Consider the following 6,470-nt stretch of genomic DNA (forward strand, 5'->3'; position numbering starts at 1 on the left):
TGGAATTTATGCCATTGACTTTATAGTGCCCCTTGGGATCACCTGGTGGTGTGTTTATACATGGTGTTACCAGCCTTGGAACCCAGCTTGTTAATTTTGATAACATTCTTTTACAAGCTGTATGTGACCTCAGTAGCCTGTTTTATTCTTTAGTTTCACTGACTAAACAAAGCATGGCTGCCTAGAGATTATACCCTGGCAAGCAAAACAAAAAACATGAGATGGTGCCAGAACATTACTAGTACTACCATTTAAAGCTGTAGTTGGACTTTATCATCTTAGATCACTACTTTGAGTGTATTATACCACGAGCTGAAACTATGCAAAGGGCTTGTGCAAAAATATCTCTTGGCTTAGCTGTGGACTGGCTGCCTGCAGGTAAAGCATTCTTAATGAGAAACTCTCCACAAGAGCTTTCTATTTACCTTGGTTTGCCAGAGGCTGAACTTGCTGAATGTTGGCGTACACTGAATATCTTATGAGTTCCTTGTTCTCTTTGACTTTTTTGAGGGGAGATGTGCCATAGACTTGTCTCTACTAGAAGCAGCGTGTATTTTAGCTAAACCTTAAAAGCCCTGGTGTAGATGGAAAACTGTTAACAGGTGGTAAAGGGAATCCAGCTCAAGGTTTCTTTTTACAAATGCAGTGTGGATATTCTCTTTAGGTAATTTGGCAGAGATCAGAGAATCATGGTTTTTCAAAAGCCTCATGAATTTAAATAAATACTTATGAAATTATAGTCTTATCAGCATTAAGGATATAATATTATACAAGTTTATGTACTTTCTTGACATACCAGCATGATGTGTCTTCTGTGTATGTCGGATTACTTCAGTACAGGTTATACATACCATGGTTCATGAGGGCATTGTTGAAGGGATTTGGCTTAGTTAGATCCTTCTCATAAAGATTCCAGATGCCCATTCAAATTGCTTTGAAAGATCAGTGCAAACATTTTAGTTCATTTAAACAAAAGAACAAACTGAAATTGGCCACAGCTGTGATAAAACCTACCTTGATTACTTTATATGTTACATCAGCAGCAGCAATGATTTTTAATAAAAGAACAGAATTTAGTGAGTTACTTCCTTAATAGAAAATTTTAGTTAGTTTTAACATGTTCTGTCTATCTGCAGTTTGGAACAAATGCTGCTATTTTCTGTAATTATAGGCAGTTTTATTGTAAAATTCTTCGTATTTTACAAAACTTAAGTCAACCCCTTTAAGGAAAGTACTGTCACCTGAGAGAACTACTACTGCAGAGGTCAGCAGAACTGGACAGAAAGCAGCAGCTGTTATCTTGTGCTGCCTTTGTTTTATGCGCTGCTCCATCAGCTGAAAATCTTGTCCAGCATCATTCTGTTGCCACACAGAGGACTCAGTTAAATTATCTTCCTGTAGTATCCCGGCCACACATGGATTTCCTGACCAGCCACAATGTTTAGCCCATAAGATGGCCTCTGGAGTACTCACACTGTTCCAGCAGGAATGTAGGGAAAAACCTCAGATATGCCCAGTCCTTTCTGTGTTTTCCAGGACATCCCAACTTGTACCCTACTTTTTAAAATTTCTTCCATGTTCTTTTCCTTTATCTAAGCTTGTCCAATAAATTATAGCTGGGAAGCTTTTTGGCCATTATAGTTTAAATCTGTATGGGTTCTAGCCAAGAGGAAGATACTGCTGGCTTAATTTCCAGTGAAGGACCAGGGTAGAGAGAATGAGAACCAGAAGTATGCTGAAAGTCTGCTTCTTTAAGAGGAAGCTGCTTTTCTATTGTGAATTTTCCTGACGTTATAGCTGAACCAACTTTGAAGAACTTCAGTGGTGAAGTTGTGTGGCTTGTGGGTTCCTTCAGGGCGTCTGGGAGTGTGACTGGCAGCAGTGAAAGTAGCTTTAGCTTCTCTCAACAGCTGCAACTGCTCCGAGTTCTGTAGAACATAAGGAAGCCATTTGAGAAGAGAACAAATGCCATTTTATTTCCTTTTCCCACTTCAGAAATGGGCTGGTGCTTTCATTTTTGCATTTCTTGTCCTATCAGGTCACTGTGTCAACCACTGACAACATAATCATTATAATTAAGAAATGATGTTTTAGCCTGATGCTGGATGATTCTTTTTCTGCTTGTTGGGAGGAAGTAATGTCTTTTATTTATACCTTCAGTAAAAAATTCCCTCCGTTTGATTTTTTTTACAGGTAACAAATGCGCTAATAAATTACAGTCAAGTAGAAGATGAAGTCTTCTCTGTCAGCTTCAGTCTCTTGCTACTATCCTTTAAAGGTATCTCCTAGTCCCTCTATGCATATGCCGACTACACTAAGAACAGGAACAATGTCAGAGCCTAAACATTTTATTTTATTTTTTCAGAATTATGTTTGGTTTAAGGGTTACAGAATGGAAGATAGCTGGAGAGAATCACCTTTACCCTACAAGCAGTTGCTCTTAGAAGAGGATAATTAAGTCAAGTATGCCAGTAAGTGCCATGGTAAGTAAATTTTCTGAATAGATTTATTAGGCTATCACTGGTTTTAATAAAAATGTTTATGAAAAAAAGCAGCAATATAGTGGAATGAAGACAGTAGTTGATTCTCTGTCATTCTGAGGCAAACAAATAATTATATCTTGGGCCTTTCTTGCCAATTCCTGTGTCACACCAGCAAATAAAAGCCATCAGCAAGAAATTTTTCCAATCCTATCCATTTTAATCTATTTTTATTCTGATTTTAATAAATTCCCATAGTCTTCCAGATCAGGGATGAGGAACCTTGTTGAGAGGTAGAGACCTTTCTGAGTCTTCTAAATGACTCCATATTAGCATACACCAGAAAAAAATCAAATTAGCACAGGTGGTGTGGAATTCAAGTCCTCAGGCCTCAAAGTCTCTGTTCTGTTTCTACATACAGCCTATGGTTGTGTTTGGAAAAGGTTTCAATAGATTCTCATCCTTTCATGGAATGTTTAGGGCTGTGCTGGAGAGCATTATGATATTGGAGCCATTTCCCAAAAACATATGGATTGTGTTCAGCCAAAATGTGTTACCATTTAAGAAAGGGCTGAAGAATCTCTCTTGCTTTTGAAAGATAGAGATGATCCCCAAACTAAGATTTATTATGTCTGTAGTTATTTATTCCTCTCTAGTATGGCAGTATCTGGGGGATGATGCAGCAAAGAGGCAGCTGACTCACTGAACTGGCACCGATACATTACAGGACTTAGAAAAGTTCATCAGATGTTGCAGTGTGTGTTAAAAACAGGGTGTGATGGTATTCAGTTATGCAATTAAAGTGACTCACTCACTGACCAAATCCCGTGACAAAGTCTACAGAGAAACACATTTTAAGGGCATTATAGATTTGAGTAGCCTTGTGACAATAACATAACTTACATTTTGGTATGGTCTCATAAAAGAGGTTACAGTTTTGCAGGACAGTTTGACATAATGACATTATCTGGGAGTTGCAAGAGATCTAAAGTGACATTTTAGGACTCAGCATCTTCAAAAGAAATACATGTCTGAACTTACCTACATTTTTTAATGGCAAGGTAGTATCTTCTGTACTCCCTTTACACAGAGATCAGAGAATTCCTCCCGCCTATCCTGGTCACATGTGAGATCTTTCAGTGTTCAGAGATGAAGGCATTAACAGCAATACAAATTTAATAGTGAAAGCACCTTCTACCATTATCTGTAACTTAAATATATATCTAGTCCGAAAGAATTAAAAGATTTGCCTAGCCTTTGTACTGAAGAAACAATTATATGAGCGATTTTCCATCTGCACATAGATTGAGCTCTGGTAATCTGGAAATCAATCTAGCAACTATAAAAATGCTGGAATGCATTTTGCAGGGTAAATGATTCACTATAATCTTAGTACTATTTTATTATAAACCTGACAGCATCATAATTCAGTCTTGAGAACAATAGCCCTGATGTCTTTGCTGAGTGCAAGAGTGAAAGGTTCATAGCATGCTGAATCACATTTTATACTCCTAATGCATTGCTTAGATGGGTAACGTCTCATCATTTGATTTAAGCATTTTATCATCCTGTGGGCAGAATTTATTTAATATTTAATGCAGAAGTCCCTGCTATTTTCTTAACCACAAATAAGTGATTTTTCTACTTTAGTCTCCACAGAGACTTTGAAAAGACATAGAGGAATGTTGCTGAACTGGAATGTTTACTTCATTGCAGCCCTGATATACAGCCCGCTAGTACAAAAAGGCAAATAAGCACAACCTCTTTTCCCAAAGGTTTCCAAACATTACCTCTTTTCATACTGTTTGGCCTATTAGGATGTTTCAAATAAGGTTACTTGCTCTTTGTAGTCAGTTTGTTTTGCAAGAATGCAATATATGCATTGTCTTCTCACAAAATGTAGACTATTTGCAGTAGAGTTTGATGTGTAACAAATTTAGCAAGGGAAAAGGTAAGAACTGATTTAGTATTTTAAATTGTCCGTAATCATAAGAATTATAGGCTAGGTTGATTTTTAATTTGTACACTATATTTATGTTATTGATACAGCAATATCAAAGTTAGTATATACACACACTAGTAGATTCCAAAATATATGCATATTATAAGGCTGTTATAAACAGTATCCTTGCTGTCTAGTACAAAGTCTGATTAAAATCTGTGTCCGTATTGTTCCCTCCCCCTTCCCCCCTCCCCCAGGTAAACAGGAAAAATAACAGTAGACTGACTATGGTAATTTTTAGGGTACTAGGTGGGAAATCTACCGAGATGAAAGGGAAGATAAAAGTGAAATCATGGAGACCTAGACCTGAGCAATTAAGTATATAGAATAAGCACTATCCCACTGAGTGCTTCTATTACTCATTTTATTTGCATAGCTAGAAGTATTAAATGTGTATCTGTTAAAACTAAGTTTCAATTGTGTCAATTTAGAATCATTTTCTGGCTCCTTCAGCATTTAATTCTGGATTTCAGGTCAAATATTTTTTTCTTTAGACCTAGAATCACTCCCAGTGATTTGTGCATAGAAGGAGCTGTATACAGCATACTCACTCATCTAATACTGCCCTGATTTTGGGATGCCAAAAAGATCTTTCTTTAGTTACTGTTTCTTGTGTAAGGATGGGAGATAAAGGTAGCAAGGTCTATCGTACCAAAAATTGGAAAGTATTTTTCTTTTTATCTGAGAACTAAAATAATCCCTTTTTGTGCCTACTTTAAGAGGATTTGCTTCCTCCTTGTTCTGATGGAAGTGAAAATGCAGAAATTATTTTTTCATCTTACTAATTCTCTCTTTTTCATGATAAATAAGAAAGAAGCAGAGAATTGATTTAGTAGAAGAATAATAAGTAGCCACCAGAACTGGCAGAATAAACTCTAATTGCTCCCCAAAATTCATGATCTTCACTTGGACCTCAATTTAGAGACCAGATGGATGTTTTGCTACTTTGACAGCTCTCAGGAGCTGTCAGAAGTCTATTCTGGCTATGTGTGAGTTAGCAGACTCGCAGAATGCAGCAACATCTGGTTTCCAGCTAAACTGAGACTTTGGTTCACAGCAGCACCTCCTGCCACTTCATCAGTTTGCTATCAGCAGGAAGAAAACTGAGGTTTAACAATCAGAGGAAAGCCATAGTCCACCCTGGCTAGGTTTGCAACCTTAGTAGTATGAAGACAAAAGCCTCGGATGTGTTGTAGGACACATTCATCAGCTGTCTAGACTAAAACAACCACTCACACCAATTAAACAACTCCAGCTCAGGTAACTTCTGAGCTGTAAATTATTTGAGGTGTGGGAAGTATACCAGGCCAGTCTGTCTATGTGTTTATGTACTCCTACTGCCTTCCATAGCTACTAGCTATTGCTATTGCTGAAGACAGAACACTGGCCCCTTTAGACCTCCCTTCTGATCCACTACCTCTAATATTATGTTCTTATTTTCACATTAGCTAAGGGACTCTATAGGTATCCTGTCCAGGAGGTTTTTGGGTTGTTTTCTTTCCAAGTAGAAGAGTGGAATTTCTGTGGAGATATTTAATAGCCTAATTTTACATTTTTTAGTCAGACTTTATTTTGCCCCATTCTCTAACACAGGCAGTTTCACTGACACTTGCTGAAGCTAAAGATGCTCAGAACTGCTGAGATACCCCCAGATGTCATGGATGGAAACAAAGGGGATCCTACTCAGCTTGTAGGCAGCAGCACACACAGACCAGCTCTGTTGCTCAGTTTGTAAGCCAAGAACTTGATGAAAATAATCCAGGCTTTGTTGCATGTTTGCTTCCAAGTTTCAAAAGTTCAGTCTGTTCTATTCCTATTTCCCAGTGCCCTGATAAACTATTTAATTTCAACAGTGACTGCAACGTAACTTCTAAGCAAATGCTACAACAACATTAATAGTAAAATCTGCCAATGCTACTGGAGTTAACCAAATTCTCTGGACAGCTGTCAAAATGGAGAGTTACATCATTTGCTTTTTGTTGTCCTAC

The sequence above is a fragment of the Psittacula echo genome (assembly GCF_963264785.1).
Source record: "Psittacula echo genome assembly, chromosome: 7".
In the NCBI taxonomy this organism is placed as follows: domain Eukaryota; kingdom Metazoa; phylum Chordata; class Aves; order Psittaciformes; family Psittacidae; genus Psittacula; species Psittacula echo.